General features: G+C 39.6%; 1 protein-coding gene across 2 annotated transcripts in view; it reads right to left on the reverse strand.

The window, feature by feature from the left end:
- The window catches only part of RNF31 (ring finger protein 31), a 1,258,066-nt gene that overhangs the window by 194,928 nt on the left and 1,041,771 nt on the right, over positions 1-21,367 (reverse strand). The window lies entirely within an intron of this gene.

The following is a 21,367-nucleotide window of genomic DNA, read 5'->3' on the forward strand; positions in this document are numbered from 1 at the left end:
TAAGCGCTTTCACCCTTGTAGGGCATCTTCGGAGTCTGAAGTGATTTTACCTTGGTATCACCAGTGTTTTTTTATTTTTTACTAGTTTATTTACTTTTTTGAAGTTACAAGTAAATAATCTTGTTTCAATCTACTAGCAGCTCCTGCACAGGTAAACACTTGTGTTGGGAGTACACGATGCTCTGATTCAGGGATGATGTCTGTAAAGAAAAGTTTAATAAGGGAAATAAGATGGGGGGATGTAGGAGAAAATTTAAGTAGATCATACACAGTATGTTCAATATCTTTCATCAATGCATCTCAAAACAGGGAGTTTTCTGGGCCTGGGATTTGTATCCATATTCCAAAAAATATGGATTTTTCATAGGATTGTAGAAGGTTACTAGGCTATCGACCTGGAGGTGATTTCAAGCCTAGCCGTTTCATCCCAATGTAATACCATACATACTGTAGTTAATACCCAGGATTCTGTTTAGTAATGACTGCCCACATCCAGGAGGCTTGTGGGTGCTATCCCCAGTAAGAATTTATGGTGTCCACCTACTTGTCCAGGTTCCTTTTGAACAGTGTCATAGAAGTGCTCTACTTCACATGAACTGGCAGTCTATTCCAAAGATGCAGCAGTCCATGTGCATATACAGATATATATTTTTGTAGGCTCAGGCCTCTATGGCCCTTAAAGCATAGATTTTTTAAGAGGTACAAGACGTAGTTTTAGTCCCACAGAAACAGAAACCTTCTGTGGTTCAATCCCTCCCTCTTTGTCCCTAGAAACAGGAACTTTCCAGGATACAGCATACACATCCATATTCCTAGAAACATGAATGTTACAGGGCTTGGGAACAGTTTCCATGGATCCTAGGAAGACAGATTTTCTATGGCTCGTGGCCTGTATCCATGCTGCATTACATAACAGTGCAGGAGTACTATACATACTAGCTCATGTTCATGAGGATCACCTATTGTGGGTGGAATACATGAGGTCCCCTTTCTCTTAATTTTTCTTGCACAAAAGGAAATGTATGCATTAAGGGAAGATAAGGCAAAATGAACTGATGGGTATTCACTTTAGGTATTTAGGAATTTGGTTTCTGTGCTTTCAAAATCCATCATTGAGCCATTTGACATGCCACTAGCCATAGCAGAGCTGCCTCAGGGCTAGAATTTGGTAAATATGGTGCCACAGGTTCATACGTAGGTACTAGGCTATCGGCCCTGGGCCTATATAAGCCTAGCCAAAAAGGTTCCCTAGCTTTCACCAATCAAGAAAATTACTTTCCTGTGCCCCTGTCATGCAGTGGCACAGAAGTGATCCCTGGGGTGAATTTTCTATTTTCCCATCCAGTCATCAAGGTTTTTCTTAAAGAGCGCCAATAAGGAGCTTTGCTTGACATGAATGGGTAGTTTGCTCCAGAGTATGGGAAGTCTCTGGGACAAGAATCTATCCCTCCAGCATGTTCTGTTTATTGTGGTGACAAGGTATAGGTCCCTAGAGCATGTGGTTCGGAGAGATTGGGATTTCTTTAAGTGTTGCATGTCCAACAGCTCTGGGTTTGACATAGCTTTGTATGTTAGGCAGCGATCGCCTCTGAGTAGGCGATATGCGACGGAGTAGAGCTGGAGTTTTTTGAGACGGTCTGCATATGGCATCTGTTTGATGATTCAAAGAAGGGGATCAGAAGCAATACAGAGAACTCCATTATTATAACTTTGGTAGTATGTACAAAAAATTCTTAGATCAATTGTTTTACTAAATGACAGTAACCTTTAGAACAACCAGTATGCATTTCCATCTAAAAGGAGCTGTCAAAAAAATCTAATGCGCTGTTACGACCAGTCACATATATGCCTAATAAAGGAGCTCAACATATCAGCTTTTACCAGGATATCATCATGGTGCTTCATCTGGCATCACATGTGTTTTTAGAAAAATTACTACAGTTAGGAATAAGACAGAGGCTAAGCAAATAAGACATGGCATAAGAACAGAATGCAGGACTACAGTGAGAGAAGAAAAGGTGAAAAAGAACTGACTAGTGATACACAATTATACAACACCAAGTTCATTTACAGTTTATAAGCAAAAAATCATACTTCATAAAAACAAATTGTGTGTGTATAAAACAAGCAAGCTTTTATTTTTTACAGAGAAATTGAAGACTCAGCCATTTTTGGGTGAAACACTCAAACAATGGTAGACACATTATATTGCACGTCACTATATCATAAATTCCTTGCTAAGCATAAAACAAGAAACCAGACAGAAGCTTTAGGAAATTAGCCCTGTAACAATTAGCTTCAGTGTAAGAATTAAAAGCTTGTTTGTTTAATTCACATCTAGGTTACTATTTTTTTGTGGTAACTATTGTAGTATTCTTAACCTGAGGGATCTTCAGCCTGAAAGCGACCAAATGTCAGACAGTATATAAAAGTCTTATACTACTGTAGGGTACGTGGGACGTCGCACGTAGGCTGCAGTGGGACATACGCCATAAAAGGGATGTACACATGTACCATCCTCAGAACTGAATGCCCCAGGAGGAATGCTAGACTAAGGATATAAAAGGTCAGTACATCCAAGCAAAACAACAGACCGGGGGGAAGAATGGTGGGATAGAACACTGCAGCAGTGAAGAGAAGGCCGTCTATGGTTATGGTAAGATTTTACACAACTATTGCATGTCTTTCTACTCACTTGCTGCAGTATTCTTAACATGAGGGAGAGTGACAAAGCTCAAGAAGGAAGTGAAGAGGGAGGAGCAGAGGAGCTCTCAATGAAGCCTTGTAAAATGGATTCAGCAAATCCAGCTCTGGATCTGGAAATCCCATCCAGTTTGTAGTGTTTGGTAAATGTAAAAATAGAAGACCAGGTGGCTGCTTCAAGGATGGAGCTGTTATCTAAGCCCTTGAAGAATGCCTTAGAGGAAGCTACAACCCTGGTAGAGTGGGCCTTCACAGGTGAAGACAGGATCTTTCCATGGAGTGTGCAATAAAGGCAAATAGTCTTTGAAAATCAAGAAGAAATAGTCTATTGGAAACTGGTAAACCCAGAGCCCTGGGGTGAAAATTCACCAATAGCTGATCAGATTTCCTGATAGCTTTAGTCTTGTCCAGGTAAAACCTAAGTTGTCTGTGTACATCTAAGAAATGTAGTATTTTCTCACTGTGGTTTTGGGGAGAAGAAAAGAAGATAGGTAAATGAATGGACTGGTTAAGGGATAAGTCATTAACCACTTTTGGCATAATAGAAGGATTTGTCTTCAAGGATACCCTGTCCTTATGAAAGACCAAAAAAGGGGGTACCTATATAAGGGCTTGTAGCTCCAACATCCTGGCTGAAGTGAAGTCCACTAGTAAAACAGTTTTCCAAGAGCAATGTTTGAGCACATCATCTGAGAATAGGTGTCTGAAGGAGATTAGAATCCTATCACTCATAGTGTCAGCTGTAACCTGTGGGTGTATCAGCGATCTTTTGTTCTGTGTGAGTAGGTCCACTCTGTGAGGGTAACTTGTGGTGATGGCCCTTGGCTAAATATGGAAGGAGCGGGGAACCAGTTGCTGTCTTGGGCAAAAGGGAGTCACCAGCAAGATTTATGGTTGCTCCTGTTGAATCTTGAACAGGACCTTTGGTATTAGAGGAAGGGGAGGGAATGCATAGAGAAACATGCCTTTCCAAGAAAAGGAGAGGGCACCTACCTTCCAAACCAGAGGACCTGGGACTCTGGCACAAAATTTTGTAAGTTGTCTGTTCAGGGGGAAGGCAAATAAGTCTATTGAAGGAATACCCCATTGGTGGACTATGTCCAGGAACACGTCCCTGTGAAGCATCCATTCATGGGACTGACTCAGGGACCTGCTTAGGGAGTCTGCCACAAGATTCCATTTGTAGGGAATGTACACTGCCTGAATAGTCATGTGGTATTGAGAAAGAAATTCTTATACCAGAAGAGCCAACCTGAAAAGGAGATAAGATTTGCCCCCCCCACTTGTTCACATAACAGAGGAGTGTCATGTTGTCTGTAAACAGTTGAAGAAGGCCTGGGTAAAGAGGGTGAAATGCTTGTAGAGCTAGTAGCAATTCTTGCATTTCCCTGATGTTGATGTGTTCTGTTTTTTAGAAGGGAGAGCAAATTCTTCGAACTGTAAAGTTGTCCAAGGCTGCTCCCCAGCCCACGTTTGATGCATCTGTTTAGAGTTCTAGGACTGGGGTGAGGGGATGCAGGGGTAGACCTGGATTTAGGTCTATCTGTTGGATCCACCAGAGTAGTTCCCCCTTTAGGCATGGAATAAGGGGGACTTTGTATTCTAGTGGGTGAGAATGCTGGATCGACACCAATATGAGGAATCACTGGAATTTCTTCATGTGGAGTTTTGCGTGTCTATATTAGAAGTTGGAACGCACAGGTGTCTGAATGGCATAACATTGAACTGGGAAGTCCAAAATGTCAAAAATAGCGAAGCCGCAGAACACCGAATTTCATCCCAGGGAAAAAATTTGGTGGGCTGTTTCCGTGGCTTTGCTATTTCCTTCACTGCGGTGTGATCTCGGAGTTGGTATATTTAAGTAGGGGGTGTGCGAGGGTGAAGCCCCCCACATTAGGAACATTTTATAGTGTACGTGTGTTTTTTGTTTTGTACCAGAACAGCAATTTTTTTTCCCTGGGGAAAAAAATCGCTGTTCTGAGTGTTTGAAGTTATTGCACTTTGAACTTCCGGGTTCGACATTTCTGTATTCAAAATTATTGCAGTTCGACTATGTGATATAGACCCGAGTTTTGCCATCGGTACCATGGGAATGGTTGAAGCTATGAATCCCAGCACCCTGAGAAACTCTCTGGCCATGATGTCAGTCAAGGGGAGAAGGGAGTGAAAGAAGGAATGAAGGTCCTGCACCTTATGAGGTGGAAGTGACACTCATTATGTCTGTCTGTATTTGACAACCCAAGAAAATGTGGTCCTGTGAAGGGATGAGGACTGACTTCCTGTAGCTGATGGTGAATCCCAGTTTTCCCAGGAGGGAAATGTTGGTCTCCAGATTTTGGAATAGAGTGTGGGAAGTTGGGGCCTGTAAGAACAGGTTGCCCAGGTATGGAAAAATCTGAATGCCCAAAAGCCTGCAATGTGCAATCACTGCAGCCAGGCATTTTGTGAATACCCTCAGTGTTATACTAAAGGACAAGGCAGAGAACTGAAAATGCCAGGAACCTACACAAAATCATAAGAATTTTATGAACATGGTGTGAATAAGGATGTGAAGGTAACCATCTTTTACATCTAGAGATACCATGTATCCTTGTGGAAGGATAAGAGGAAAAAGAGTTTGGAGTGTCAACATTCTGAATGTAGGGACCTTTAAGAAGGTGTTGATATGGGATAAATCCAGAACTGGTCTCCAGGGACCATCCTTTCTGGGCATTAAGAACATTCTTGAATAGAAGCCTTTCCCTCTTGAGGTCTGTGGAACCTTTTGAGTGCAGCCCTGTTGCCAAAACTCCCAAAGGAGCTCTTGGAAGAGGGGCAGCTGCTTTAGGGGGAGTTGAGGGATGTCCATGACGGTGGGGGTAGAGTGCTAAATCATGAAGCATCCCTTTTTGATTCTTGAAAGAACCCAGGTGTTGTGGGTGATGCCTTCTCAGACCCTGTGAGTGTTTGAAAGTTGAAGGGAACAAGAGGAAAGGGATCATCTGCAGGGTAGTCACAGACTCCCTGCAATGTCAGGAAAGGACTGCCTTTGTTGTGAGGGTGGCTGTGAACCCCTAGGTTTCTGTTGTCTCTTGCCTCCTCTGGAAGACTTACCAGAGGAGTGCTGGGTGCGGCTATGGATGAAAACAGGTTTAGATGAGAAATTCCTATGAAACCTGAGCACAGGAGAAAGCAGTATGTGTTTCAACACCTTGAGTTCCTTGTTTTTTTTTTCCTGTATGGACTTAAATAGAAAGGCTGCTGCCTTACCAAATACGGCTGAACTGTCTAAAGGTGCATCCATTAATTTAGATTTGAAGTCATCCTGGGGGGGCTGCAACCTAAGTCAGAAAAATCTTCTAGGAACTGAACCATTAGTAGCTGCCCTGGCACAAGCCTCTGCAGCATCATAACTGCATTTAATGGAATGTCTTAACATTTAGGAGTAAGCTTTCAGGATAGATAGAGCCAAGGCTTTTCCTTACGAACCTGGAAGACCTGCAATGGCACTAGATGTACGAGACAAAAGCTCTTAAGAGTCTGTCTCTGACAACCGATGGCCCTGAAAGCCAAGGTGGCTGAAGTGTAGGTCTTTTCAGCCAGTCTCCCAGATTTCTACTCTCTTTGATGGGAGAAGAGTGGCACAGGGAAACATCCTACATTGTTTATCTGTAGCTACAGAAATGACAGCTGGGTCCGCAGAAGGACATCTAAAGAGGACTTTACAATCCTCAGGGACCTTTGTAGAAGCAGTCTGGCTTCTTGGGAGCCGTGGCCTGAGAGTGTTTGGTTTGTGAAGCATTGTGAAAAGCATCCAAAAATGCAGGCTGCACTGGTGGAACTGCAGAGGGGCCAGGGACATCAACTTGTAGAAGTTAATAGTATTGTTTCTGGACATCAGAAATTTGGGATGTGTCCCACTTAAAGTGTTCTCCCATCTTCAGGAGAGTTTCATCAAAAGATATCTCTTCCATAGGGAGTCAGCACCGATTGTCTCTTTTTCATGGGAAACATATTCCAATACTAGACTCCCAAGCCCTTTCCTACTCCAACTTCCACATCACCCTTATCATCCTCAAATTCTCTCTCCTCCCCCACTCATCCTTCTTCTCATTCAAAAAAACTTATACCTACTATAAAAAAAAGCCCTTCAGCAATTGAAGCCATAACCTACTTGCACCTGATAACATTCCCTCTTACTTCCTAGGGTATAGCTGCTGGAATTGCCTATCTATCATAAATATCCATAATCAACAACCCATCATGAATGTGCACACAGTGCCCCAACTGTGGAAACATCTCAACATAAAGGTGGCAATAACTGTAAACAACACAAACCACATCAGCATTGCTATCCTGTCCATTTGCTATCCCTTCTGAAAATCTAGAAAACTCTAACACCATCTCTTTAAAATATCAAACTAACATTAACTAAATAACCACAACACAACCACAACACTATGACAGCCTAGCAAATCATAGCACTCCTCTCCTATCCCCGACTGTTAATAGAGTTGACTCTAAATAGACGTTGTTTCTACCTACTTGACTCTCTCTACCTTCGCACCCTCCTCTCTAATCGGCTGACACTATCTCACACTCCAAACTATAAACTTACTTTCTCCTCCCTAACCTTTCTCCCTCCTCCAGCTATTTATCAACCAGATACCAAGCTGTAATATGGAAAAGGCCACTTCTTTCCCCCCACTTCCTCTTTCCTTCTTCCCCCACAATATCTTTCTAACCCTTCTTTTATTAATGATTTCAATGATTTCCATATTATCTCAAACATCTCACACAAAAATCCATTGCTTCTCATTATCTCATCCACTGCTCAGATGATCTTCCTCTACAAAGCTTGACTAATCTTCCTTTTTGCTTTTAAGCTTACTCAAAGCTTCCAAAACCAAACACCATTGAGATGAAAAAAAAAAAACCTAGCACTCATTATCCTCCAAAACTAACTTTTGGTATAAAACACATTCTAAATTACTAGTCAAAATAAAAACACCCCACCATTGTGTCTGAAACAAACCTCACCCCTGGAACTGTGTCTTGAACAAGTTACTTGGTGTTCATCCTGAAAAACTAAAACTTAATTTCAAAAAAATCTCACTCAAAGTCGGAATCAGTACCGTACAAGCTCCTCTAAAATCACTCTCTCTCCTTTCTTTATCCTCCCTCCTTCTAAAACCTACTCTTCTCACCCTTCTCTATCCCTCAAAAAACAACTTTCCCAATGCTATAAACTAATCACTCACAAATTCTAAAAAACAACTTTCAACTTGCTATAACCTCCACGCACTCCTCGCAAAACTGGCTTGAACTACCCAACCACCCACCACACTTCTCTCTCTCACTAACCAAAAACTTTCCCAACTTCCTTGTTCTCTCATCCCCCCTCTTTGTCCATCTAAGCTCAGGCCTTTTAAAAATCATCAAAACCTAGGAGTCTGTCCAATTTAAACCAAACCTACTAACCAACCATAACCCCATCAAAGTTAAAAAAACTCAAACCCCTTTATAAACCATCTCTCCCTCAACCCCACCATCCATTCACCATCTCTCCAACCATTACATGTTCAAAAATCACCTCATATACATCTAAAGTCCCAATGTTGATGCTCTTGCTCCCACTCATATAATATTAAATCTCCAATTCTCCTTTCATTGCTATACTTTCAAAATATCCTGTTTTTCCCCTCTCCTTTCATTAAATAACCACTCTGTATGTGTAAAATAATGTCACTTTTTACACTCTGTTCTCAGCATATTGTCTCACTAAATTGTAGTGTTTGAATTTCTCCTGAATTTTGAGCTCAAATGTTTGATTGCTTTAGTTTTAGATACTTATTAATGTTTTGGTTTTTTGTAAGTACCTATTTTGTATTAGTTTTCTTTATTAGTTTCTAGTTGGTCTTTTGTAATTAGCAGTATTTTTGTTTTTACCTTTTTAGTTGTGTATAATTTTGTATTTTTTTGCAATTTTCTTTTTTGCAGTTTTTTGTATACTGGAAGCTTTTAAATATATTCCAGGGGAGAGGGAATTTGTGTTGAATAATCCAACAATTCCTCTTCATCAGAGGAAAATTCATCAGAGGAGTCCACTGTATCTAATCCTTTTCTAAGAATGTTGGGGAGCAGTAGTAGGAACAGACTGAGAGGAAGGTACCTTGAGTGCCATGAAGGCCTGAAACAAGCTTTGAGAAAAAGGCCTGCCAATCTGTAGGGGCCTCTCTGGCAGGGGGCAAATGCTATTTTTTTTGTTTTTTTCTTTTCAGGAGAAATGATCCTGTCAACGTCAGAGGACCAAACGAAAGCTTGCATTCAAAAATGTCTGACTCAGACTGTTTTCTTACTTGAGTACGTAGTGCTCCCCTAGGATCCTCCATACTTTTGAGCCTAGGTTCTCCCCGTGACATCCTGATCAGACTTCTGTTCAACCTCCAAAGACGGGCTGACATGCCTCTGGGTTGACAAGCACCTCGGGAGAAACATCTGCTGCAGGCTGAGGTTTCTTGGCCTTGTGTTTCGCCTACTTCATGTCAGACCCCAAGGTACACTCCATATGCTTAGCTAACAACTTAAGCCACTGGTTCCCTAAATAAATAGCAAGAGAAGAGAGCTTGCATCTAAGGGTCTTAGATACGAAGGACTAGCAAATGTTGACTTATGTTCTTGGTTAGGCCTTAAATAAAAGAGACACTGTGAATGGCTATCCTAAATAAGGAATTTGTCTTCCACACTGGCACTTGCCCTTCTTGGATGACATAACCAAAACAGCAGTAAGAGAAAAAATTCCCCAACAGGGCACTTATCTTGCAAAGGCTGAAGTTGCAATCACTGAAATAATCAGACCGATGGTCAGAATGGTGTTCTGACTGGCGGCAAAAATGTTCTGAGGATGGTATGTGTGTACATGGTTTTTATGGCCTACATCCCACTGCAGCCCACATGCGACATCCCACATAACCTACTGTAATATAAGACTTTTGTACACTGGCTGACGTCAGGTCACCTTCAGGTGGGAGATCCTTCAGGTTAAGAATACTGCAGCAAGTGAATAGAAGGACATCTGCTGTGGACTGACTGTATAAAATATCTTTTCAGAGATGTCCCTGAAGGACCACAGAGAGGCACAAAGTCAAGCGTGTAGGACATATCTACTAGCCTATAGCTGTCTTCATCCTTTTTAATGACTATGAGCATTTAGAAAAGAAGACAGTGAAGGACTTCTTGGAAGTGTGCAATTAGCAATGGTTAGGGATGAAACACAATTTTACAAAAATAAAATATGGACATAAACAAATATAATCCACAGTTTAAACTTAGTAGCTGAAGAATTAAGACATATGGAACAGTGCTCCTCTGTATTTAAATGACTTTCTTCCTTGCTCCTTTAGAGCTGATACCAGGGAAGCTAAGGTCTGGAGCCTGTTGAAATTCATAAAAATCTAAAAGGGTGTCTGAAAGAACCATTAGCATGCAAGACATTAATGTGGCTTACAAAAAAAAAATCATTCATTTTCTAATTATTCATATAATCTAATTCGGTGTCATGAAATAGCCACAGTGTACCTTGACATTCAGTTGGAAGAAGGTAGACAAACAGATAAGATACCGACCTATTAGAGGACACACACATAGCACATACACCTATGGGTAATTTTGAAGGATTATCATTTTGCTTAAGTATGCCTTTGGGATATGAGAGGAAACCAGACCACCAAGATAAATCCATGTGGACATACACAGGCACACACATTCAAACATTAGCATTTTTTTCTTTGCTTCTTTTACTTCCTGCCAGATTAATGTATTACATCATACAGTGAGATTTTTCCAGAAGGTCTTTTACATAAAATTTCCATTTAACCAAGCAAGAAGGAAAGAAGAACTTTTCAACATAATTCAGGAAGGGGGGATGGAGTTACTGAAAATACTGATGTTATTCTAATTTCTATTTAGCCCTAGTATGAACCTATGAACCTATAGGCATAGTTTTTATTCAAAAACAAAGGTGGTGCGGCACAGCCATATTATGGGGCTAGGCTTATAAATGCCAGCCCCTACTGTTGACCTATTTCACAACATGCCTCAACAGTCTACACATAGTGACTCTCTTTCTAGAGAATCCATAATTTTCAGTTCATTTGAAAGTTGCTGCTTGAAGACTGCCTACTATTCTGCATCTCTGAGTTCCTTTTATTTACTGGTTTTCCCTGTGTATATGCTGCACCTTTATTTAGTAGCAGACAGATTCTAGTTTTCTGTAATTATAGTAGCACTAGAACTAGCAAGCCAGCTACTAGTGTTTTTCTAATGCCATTTATGTGTATTGCCTATAAGTGAAACTTTAAAATTCTTTCCTTAAATGATTTGTACAACTGGCTTACTTCAAGAGTGGTAAAACAATTGTGTCCTTTTGTGAACTAGACTGATCTAGCTGGTTCCACTGAACTACCACAGGGACAAGAAGAAGGTTCTGGCACTGAAAAATATTATTAGCCTCTTTGGAAATTAGTGCATATGTGTGAATGAATACAATATTTCAAGTCAAGAAACAGTTGCTGTTGGTAAGCTGCCACTTTAAGGCACTAGGCTGTGACTCAATAATGATGGATTTACTGCACATCAGCAAGTCAAATGGCATCAGAAATGTTCAGCCTAGGGATCTAAACCTCTTCTGCAACATCAACAGAATGGTTTGCAAGGACAGAAATATCTCACAGAGGATACCAGTGAGTTGGTACAAATGCCCCATCAACTTCAAACTAAGTTCATCCCTATCCATTTTCAAATGCAACTTAGCTCTATGGATGGGAAACATAAAATGTACCCCGGGACTGCATGCTATACTACAAATGTACAAGAGACAGCTCCTAAATGCTTTATCCCCATGCATGGGTCCCTTCAAATTATATATGGTATGCTCTCAGTTATTTTCATTAGGGCTAATATATAATTATCGACCACAGGATGGGTAAGGCCAGTCTCTATATAGATTGGATATGTTAATTTGAGCACAAAAAGAGAAATTGGCTAGGCTTAAAATGTCCTGCAAAGGCAGTTAGTGTAGTACTTACCTCTGAGAAAACCTGAGATTTTCTGCTCTATATCAGTAACTAAAAGGAACAGACTGTATTTATTTTATCAAAGCACAAATAAGCAACTGGACGGGTATTCCACAGCAGGATTTGTTAAATGAAAGTGCACATCAGGTGTTTGCTCTAAACCTGGCCAAGAGAAAGGAAAGTCTTGTATTAGTAAAGGTGGAATCATATCTGAAGAAAGAGTTGATTCCTGATAAAACTGTGGCAGAAGGGAAAAGTACTAAAATTGCAGATGGCTGACTATTTGTGGAAAATTATTACTCACTGTACACAAGGCAGAAGAAAGCAAATGTATCCCAATAATCAGGGAATGCTGACAAGCAGGAGTGAGATTCAAGCTGCTGCGCCCAGCTGTCTTCAGTATATTTTTTCTTGGAGGCTCCAACACATTTTGGATGCAGTGCAGGTTAAGGAAGAAATAAAGAGAGTTTATCCAACAAAAAGTGAACCAGCAATCAGAAGGGGTCTCACTGTTTTTTTAGACAATAAGCTCATACACAGACTTTGCCAATCAAACCTTTTCTAATGTTCCAAGAGACGGAGAAAACACAGGAGTTGACTAGAGGAATCAGGAGTACCTTGGACTTGAACAAGAATCTGGTGTTGGGAGATGGAGATGAACAGGATAAAGACTAGAAGCACTGGAATTGTTGAATAAATGGGAGACTATAAAGTATCAATCACAATTGTGAAATATAGTTGTTTCACAAAAAGGTGGCCGAGAAAGACAGGATCTTTGCTGACTTTTTTAAAATTGTGGGTGGATTGTAAAACACATATGCCACTTTATGTCATTAATGTTTAGAAGGACACTAAAAGGTGGAAAAAGTAACTGCAAGTAAAACATTTTTGTTTATATTAGTATTTGTATAAAATATTTCAAGATGCAACTTGCATGTTATATATAGCAAACCGTTTTTGTGCACTGTATAGTTAGGGTGTTTTAAATGTTGAGGGAGGGTCTCTTCAGTGACTGTTGCATGTGTTAAAGATATTAAAGTAAACAAGTACTTTTTTAGTTGTATGAAATACAGGCTTTATAGTATAACACGAATAGAAAGGCTTGACAAAAGCAGGTTTACTGTGAATGTGGTGGGGGTGGGTTATAAAGATTTACTGATTATATTATATGTAGAATTATGATATCTTCTCTTGTTTTTACAAGGGTAAATATCTAGATTAATGCTACTGGCTTAAGCTTAACTGAAAACATGTTAGTATGGTTTGTTTTCTTTTATATAAATGTACGTGTGCCTATGTCTTAAGTGATAATTCAATAAAGGTGTTAAAAATGCTTTGCCTAAGCTATAAACATGCTTTTGTGTGCAAGTACGCTTGAAAATAAAAGCCATGAAAAATCCTAAGTTTTGCATATTTGCAAATATACACGCTTGTTTTTTTTCCATTAGCAAATATTCAGTGGGAGTCAAGAAGTCTGTAGCCGAACGCATTGTGTTCTAAATGAAAATGACAAAAACTCATTGCTGACAAGGGAAATACACCATTTAAAGATACAAAAGCAAGCAGTTCACTGAAAAACAAAGTTTGAAATTATGGGAAGTGAATAAGAGATGGCAGCCTCCCTAACAGACTTAACACTTCAAAGCATTTAATAAAACAGTATACAATGATACTTCACTTAAAGATAGCTAGTGCACTTTATCTTAGTGCTAAAAGTTAAGGATTTCTGAAAGCATATAAGCTGTTTTTCACATCTGGAAGTGGAAGAGAGATAATAAAAGAACAGAAAGAAATCAGTTTAGGTGGGAACACAGGTTGCAGCATGCACTTTAGCATGAGTAACCTTAATTTAGGTTAGGTAATGCTTGTGAGTGCACCTGTTTGATTTAGGGCAATTGCTCATATCCGGGGTTAAACTTTATTATTTGAAGATTTACATAGCTGTGTGTTTGTTCTACGTTAACGGGATGGGAAAGTTCTGAAAATGTATTTAGTTTTTTTTGTTTGAGGGTTGTCATTAAAACAAAAAAATCTTGAAACATGTGACATAGATTCAATGAGAAGAAACAATGTTAAAAAAGATCAGTTTGACAAAGTGTGTTCATGTAACATAAAAGTTGGAAATAATCTAAACAACTGTCCTGTAAATCAAGTGGAAACAATAGCTTTTTATCATAACAGCTATGCTATCCACCTTATCTGGGAAAGCAAAATGGTCTTATAGGTATAGACAAAAAAAGGAAAGTATTGAAATATATTAAGAAATGCAGAGTACAAATAGCAATGTTGCAGGTGAATATATGAGCATGTAAATTTGACAAAGAAATGATTTTCAGAATGAATATTAAGCAGAATATCAGGGTCAAAGAAAAAGGGAAGTAATTATACTAATTGCTACAAGGGCTCCAATAGTTACAGAAGAGAAAGAAATAAAAGGCAATAATGGTAGCATTGCTGTAATAAGGGGCTACTGGCAAGGCAGGAGGATTATGCTGGCATGTATTTATATTCCACCAAAAACTGCTAGGAGCTTAAGAAAATATGGAGATAAATAACCAGCTTTCAGCAGGAAATATTACTTATAGGTGGGGACTGGAATTTGACTTGCAATGGTGACAATGTTTCAGGGGGACCTGGAAAGAAAATATATAAAAAAGGGTATATTTTTGAAGAACTCTATGAACGTATTTTGTATAGAAGATTTTAATTCAATAACAGGAACTCTGACAGAATTTATATACTATTCTCACAGGTACAATAACTGGGTCAGACTAGATAGAAATAATATTTCACAGGAACATGCACATTTAATTGGAAGCTTTTATACACATCTAGTAACTATTTCAGATCATACATCAAAATAAATAAGATAAAAAATGCAAGGGCAAAGAAGTAAAAATAAGACACTGGCCCTTTCCTACATACCTACCTACCTGTTAAAAATAGAGGAATTTAAGGAATGTGTACAGGAAATTATTCAAGAGTTATTAGGGGAGACAGAAATAACTTCAGAAGTTATAGTTACTGAGTAGGATAAAATGAAAGTAGAATTTAAAAATAGGGCAGAAACAGAGAGAGAGATACAGTTAATAAGCAATATGAATTACTTAGAGGGGTTGACAAAGGTTAAAGTATGGCAGAATAAGGGGAATCTCATAGAACAAGAGGAGGAACAAATGCAGAATGCAAAAGAGAGACTAAAGGAGTGTCTGGATAACATCCATGAATTTAGAAAGACTGCTGTTAAGCAAATTTTTCTTTCTTTTTTTTTTTTTGATAGCCCCAGTGCACAAAAAAATTAGCACAATGACTTAGTAACAGAAAGTAGAAAGGGTTGTTGCTAAACTCAGGGAACCTATAACAAGAAAAATAACCAGAGATCCTGTAGAGGTATTACAGTGTTACAGACATCCTGGGAATTTGATTTAAATCTGTATATAGTAGAGATGTATGGAAATCAAGAAAGAGCGAGAATGGAAATATTTACGGATGACTTAATTATGGCAAGGTTAGGGAGAGATGAGGCTCAACAACTAACAGTTAAGATAGGAGGAGATGAGATAAAAATAGTGATGTATAATTATTTTTCAGGAAAGTCTTCAGGAACAGATAGTATTCCTGTGGAAGTCTAAGGAGGGAAGAAAGTGATAAAATCTGGAAGATTTTGTTTAACAATATTTTAAAAGGAGGAGAAGCAAAATCATCTTGGAAGAAAGCTGTGGTGGCTGTATTACCTAAAGGTGATAAAGGCCTATCAGACCCAGTTTCATAAAGAACCATTTCAATTTTAAACCATGACTACAAAGAGTTTATGTCTACACTAGCTAAAGGAATGGCAACAATGCTGCCAAAATTGATAGATATGGGTCAATGTGTTTTTGTGGAGGGCAGGCAAACATTTGACAACAGCAATAAAACAATGATGATCCAGAGGGAAGCACAACATATGAACATACCACTGTTGTCGGTGGGTCCTGATGCACAGAAAGCATTCAACACACGGGATTTTATGAGTAAAGCAATGGTAGCATTTGCGTTTGCACTTTCTGATACAATAAGGTTAATTAGGAGAATATATGAAGGAATGGAAGCAAGAATTAAAGTGGGAGGGTTCCTCTCTGTTAAATTCTGTTTGAGCACAGGAACCAGGCAGAGGTGTCCTCTTTCCCCCTTTGGTATTTGATTTATATTTAGAGCCACTGGCAAAGAAAATAAGAGACTCAGAAATTCAAGGATATAATTGGTATTATGTTAATCAAGAAAAGTTGGCTTTATCTGCAGACGATATTATTTTGTACCTGATAAAAGCAAAAAAAGACATTTCAGGGTTGTGGAACATTTTGAAACAGATTCAAGTCTTTTTGGGATACAAAATTAATGAAGAAAAAACAAAGGCAATAACTGTAAATTATGTACCCACACACATATTGGTTCAGCAATACCTATATTCATGGGGACATGATAAAACAAAGTACTTAAGCAGGATTAAAAAGGATTCTGTTATTGTAGCTAAGGATATGTGGGAAGAGACTAAACAAAAGATAATACAAAAAATGAGAAATTGGAAGCTCTGTTTTATGGACACAGACAGTAAGATACAAGCCATGAAAATTGTTTTAGTCACTTTAGCTTTATACACAGGTCAGGCATATTTTACCAATCAGAGGAGACCTTGTGGATAGCATTTAATAAAGAGCTAAAGGATTTTATCTGAGAGGGGAAGACAGCAAGAGTAAAGTGGAATAAGCTGATCCTTCCAATACAAGGTAATTTGGGATTACCTGATTTAAAGGGGTATTTCAGAGCTACACAGTAAAGGCTCCTATACATAGCACAAGCAGAAAGCTAACATTCAAAGTGGAAAGGGATAATGATAAAATGAAGGAAGCTCAAGAAACAAGGAGAGACTAGGATTTAGGATGCAGATCCTTAAGGAGAATAACAATAACCATACAGAATATTATAAACATAAAGTAGCAGAATGTATTCTAACAACTAAGCCAACACAGGAATGGAGAAAAAGAGATTCTCCCATTAGGGATGAGTACAATTAGGGATACAGACAACAAGCAAGAGGAAGCTGCAATTTACTGGAGAAAACTGGCAAAGTTGCCAAGGTATTGGGAGCAAATAATTAGAGAGGGAAAGGTAATAGAATGGGAAGAGGCCAAGAATTTATTTGTACTGCAGGCTAGAGTTTACCTTCCCTATCAAAGACTGATATTGGTGTATAGACAAGGAGAAATAAACTGGGGATCCTAAATGAAAGACGAGTACTAGTAGAGTTTATAGTAGAATCTACAACAGAAACTGCTGTTAAAGGGATAATTAGTACAACATATAAAATATTGCATGATAATTATAGGAATCAATCTGATGAAGTTAGAAAGGATTGGGAAGTGAGACTGGATAAGCAATTCACAAAGAAACAATGGGGGATATATGTACAACTCCCAAATAAGCAACAACGTCTAGAAGATTTAGGATATTTGCTTGGAAGTGTTTGTAAAGGTATTTTTATACCCCAAGTAGACTCCAAAGAATTTTTCCTCACGTAGACACCAAATGTTGGAGGTGTGATGGGGAAGAAAGGGGTACTTGGGAACATATTTTTTGGGAGTGTAATAAGTTGGCAGACTTTAAAATATCCCCTCCAGACTACTTTATTAGAAATACTGGGTAAGCAAACTGGTATAATTAAAGAAATTATTTTTTGAGCTATGGTACAGAATTGGAATTGCCTAAACATAGTAAGGCCTTGCTGAGTTTAATTCTGATGGCTGCCAAAAAAGCAAAGACTAGAAAATAGAAATCAAAGTCTAAACTAATTATACTACAAGTTGTGAATATAGAAAGAGAGATAAACAACTGGAAATGGGCTCTTTAGGAGCAAATTACATACAAAAAGGGTATTCTGGGAACAATACATGCAGAATAATGTTTTGGAGGAGGAATGAGGTTTAAAAGAAGGCAGCATTTGTGTGTCCTATGGAATGTTTGATAATGACTGGACAGATTATAAGTGATTTACAATGTTTGCAACTAAAAATATGTCAATATGGTTTGTTTTCACTTATATAAATGTATGATTGTCTGTCATAACTGATAATTTAATAAAGATTTTTTTGTTTAAAAAGATGACAGTTAACAAAAAAAAAGATGTGTGATAGATAATGTATGTATATGGAAAAAATGTTAATGTGATTTGTTCTTTTTTCTGTTAATGTATGCTACTTATGTCTTGAGTGATAACTTAATAAATGCGATTAAAAAAATAAAAAAAGCATAGTAGACAATCTGAACACACTGGAACCTGCATAAGGCAGTTGTCAAATCTGTCAATGAGCTATCTCAAAACATGCACCTCTGCAATGCTCTCACTTCCCTCTAGTATATGAAGCACTAATTCTCTGACAGTGCCAAATCTTTCAGTTTTTTCTGTGCTCATCTCTGCACTATAGCTAAAGCACTACAGGATGGTTAAATGCAACTGCTCACTTTACTAATGTAAGCCAGTCTAATATGGGAGCTGTAAAGACTAGCAGTGTGGGAAAATAAGTTGGAGCAAAAATTAAAAACTGATAAGTGCAAAGTGTTGCACTTTTTTGGGGAGGTGGGTCTGCTGAGCTTAAAACAAGGTATGCAAAAAGTGGCCTTAAGGTACAGTATGACTATGAAATGAATCATCAAGAAAAAAGCAAGTAAACAGAAACCTTGGCCAGCAGATCGCTGGTAAGGCCACAGACAGAATATGGGCCTACAGATCAACAGTAAGATCTCAGCCAGAATACTGGATTACATATCAGGTGTAAAGCATCAAAGAAAATACTGCATCCAGTTCCGAAAACCACACTGAAAGATACAGAAAGAGAGAGAAGGAAACACAACTCATACTGTGGGGAAGAGAAAGGCAAACAGGATGTCCAAAGGAAAGGAAGACAAGACAAACAATGAGAGATTAGATAGGCTGGAGCTGTACTTCAAGGAAAAACAGGGACATAATTATGTCTCACATATTCTTCCAGAGGACTTGTAAATAAATTGGACTAATTAGAAAGACAGTAGAGTTGTGTATGCAAACTTACCATAACAGTAAATGTGTGAATGATCACCACTGCATTAACCTTGGCTATAATGGTTTATATGCTGCCAAGGATATAGCAGCCAACCAGCTTCCAAAGCTTCATGGCACCTTCCATGTGTCCAAACTGTCTGCTACAGCCAGTGTCCTCTCCCCCTTCTCATCTGTGTTTGTAACCCACCACCAGTTTGCTACGGACAGCTCATGCCTGTTGGTCTTCAGTATGTTCCCCTTGCTGGGGTCCCAACCTCTTCCCCTCTGGATTTTCCACAGTGGGAAGTCCAGCAAAACGCAGTGGAAGAAGTGGATTAACTGCTCACCAAGGACACTGACCTTGAAGAAGGAGAAGGGACCCCTAAGTCACTGCACGATGACGCCTCCTTTGGTGATCTTTTGCCACAATGGAGGCTGGATCACAGAAGCCCTTTCTCTGGAGGGTCAGTATTAATGGAGGCCTTTAGGCTGGGCCTGTCCATTCCCTAAGTGGTGCCCCTCTGGATGGGATCATTGCTCTGGTGTTTCAGAGGTTGTGGAAGGAGCTTGATATGGTGGATCCAATCTCCAAGATGTTCGACAAAATTCTCACCCCCTATTTGGCTGGTCTCACTGGAGTAAGGGTCCAACCATGGATGAATCATGGTGGTGGTCTGCCACAAAGAAGGAGATCTCAGAGGAGAGTTCCTTGGTCCATCCTCTGAACACAGTCTTGGGCTTTGCAGCATCAAGGAAAGCAGTTTTGTGCCTCAGCGACATTCACTTTAAGTGCATTCAGTTACTTTTCTCACCAGACAACGCTTCATTGTGATCTAGTTGCTAAGTGTCTAGGAATATTAAGATAGAGTAATCTCCAGAGGTTCAGAGGACTCTGAGACCCAGATGCAAACTCTCCAGCTGAATGCCAGTGTCTTCATGAGGCTCATCTCTAATGCAGACAATGCAGCATCCCAAGCAGCTGGCATTGGCATTGCTATGCGTCTCCAAGCTTGGATGTGGCTATGTAATTTCACGGATTGCTTCAAGGTATCCTTTATTAATGCTCTATTCAATAGCTCCTCTTTGCTTGGACCAGAGATTAAAGGTACTCTTACTAGGAGTGAGCAAGACATCATCTGCTGTTGGGAGCATGTTTTGCTATCTTTCCACAAACCTCTTCATGGAATCAGAAGAGGGCAAACATCTAATTTTTAGGAAGCTGCAGTAGACTTTCCAAGATGTTCCTCCAGAAGGTTTCCACTGTGGTGGGGAAGGGTGTGCACCACAATGGATGCCACTATTGGGGTAGGGGTGGTACAGAGAATTAGAAGTTATGTACTTACCATAACGTTCCATCTGAGTAGGTGGATTCATTTGTCTGCAACCTGTGGGTTATGGATCCGATATCGGATCCGAACCGGCATGGTTTATCCAGCTATGGATCCGAGCTCTTAGCTCCTCCCCTCACCCATAATGCCCTGCTCTCCCTACATGACCTCAGATCAAGTTTGCCCTGAATCAAAATACCCGGGAAAGGGGTAACACATAATATGCAGGAAACTAACAAGGCCAGGGGGATAGGAGGGCGGGATGGTTGCAGACAAATGAATCCACCTACTCAGATGGAACGTTATGGTAAGTACATAACTTCTAAATCTGAAGTAGGAGATTCATTTGTCTGCAACCTGTGGGACAGAGTCCCCAGCTACCTGAATCTTGGGCGGCCGTCATGGAAGGATATTCGAGTACCATGAGCCAAAGGATGCTCTACCTCTAGATGTGATAACCAGCTTGTAATGAGAAATAAAGGTATGGGATGAAGCCCAAGTAGCTGCTGAACAAATGTCATCCAGAGGAATCCTAGCCTTAAAGGCCGCTGAGGTAGAAACTGACCGAGTTGAATGGGCATGGACTCCCTCCGGTGCGGGCCTCCCAGAGGCTTGATAAGCTAGAAGAATACACTGTGAAATCCAGCGTGACAACGAGACTTTGGAAATTGGCTTACCCAGATTGAATTTGACAAAGGAAATGAACAACTGGTCGGATTGCCTATGACCAGCTGTCCTGTTAAGATAAAAACGAAGCTGCCTGTGAACATCCAAGGAATGCAGCTTGTATTCACCCTTGTTCTGACATTTAGGAAAGAAAACAGGGAGGTTAATGGACTGATTAATGTTTGCTTCTGAAGCTACCTTAGGAAGAAAGGAGGGATTGTTCCTGAGGTATACACGGTCCGGATGGAAGACCAAGTAAGGAGGTTTTGAAGATAAGGCTTGAAGTTCCGAAACTCTTTTGGCCGAAGTAATGGCTACTAAGAAAGCAGTCTTGAAGGATAAAAATTTAAGATCTATTGTGGCCGCAGGTTCGAATGGGGGAGCGGTCAAGGCCTGAAGAACCAAAGACAGATCCCAAGGAGGAACCGCTTGCTTGACAGGGGGCCTAAGGAGAAAGGTGCCTTTAAGGAAGATTTTACACAATTTGGCAGACATAAGTGGTCCAGAGTCATGACCAACATGATAGCGAGAAATGGCCGCAAGCTGCACTTTGACCGTGGAAC

Source organism: Protopterus annectens, chromosome 16.part0 (genome assembly GCF_019279795.1).
Source record: "Protopterus annectens isolate FY-2018-M chromosome 16.part0, PAN1.0, whole genome shotgun sequence".
Classification (NCBI taxonomy): domain Eukaryota; kingdom Metazoa; phylum Chordata; order Ceratodontiformes; family Protopteridae; genus Protopterus; species Protopterus annectens.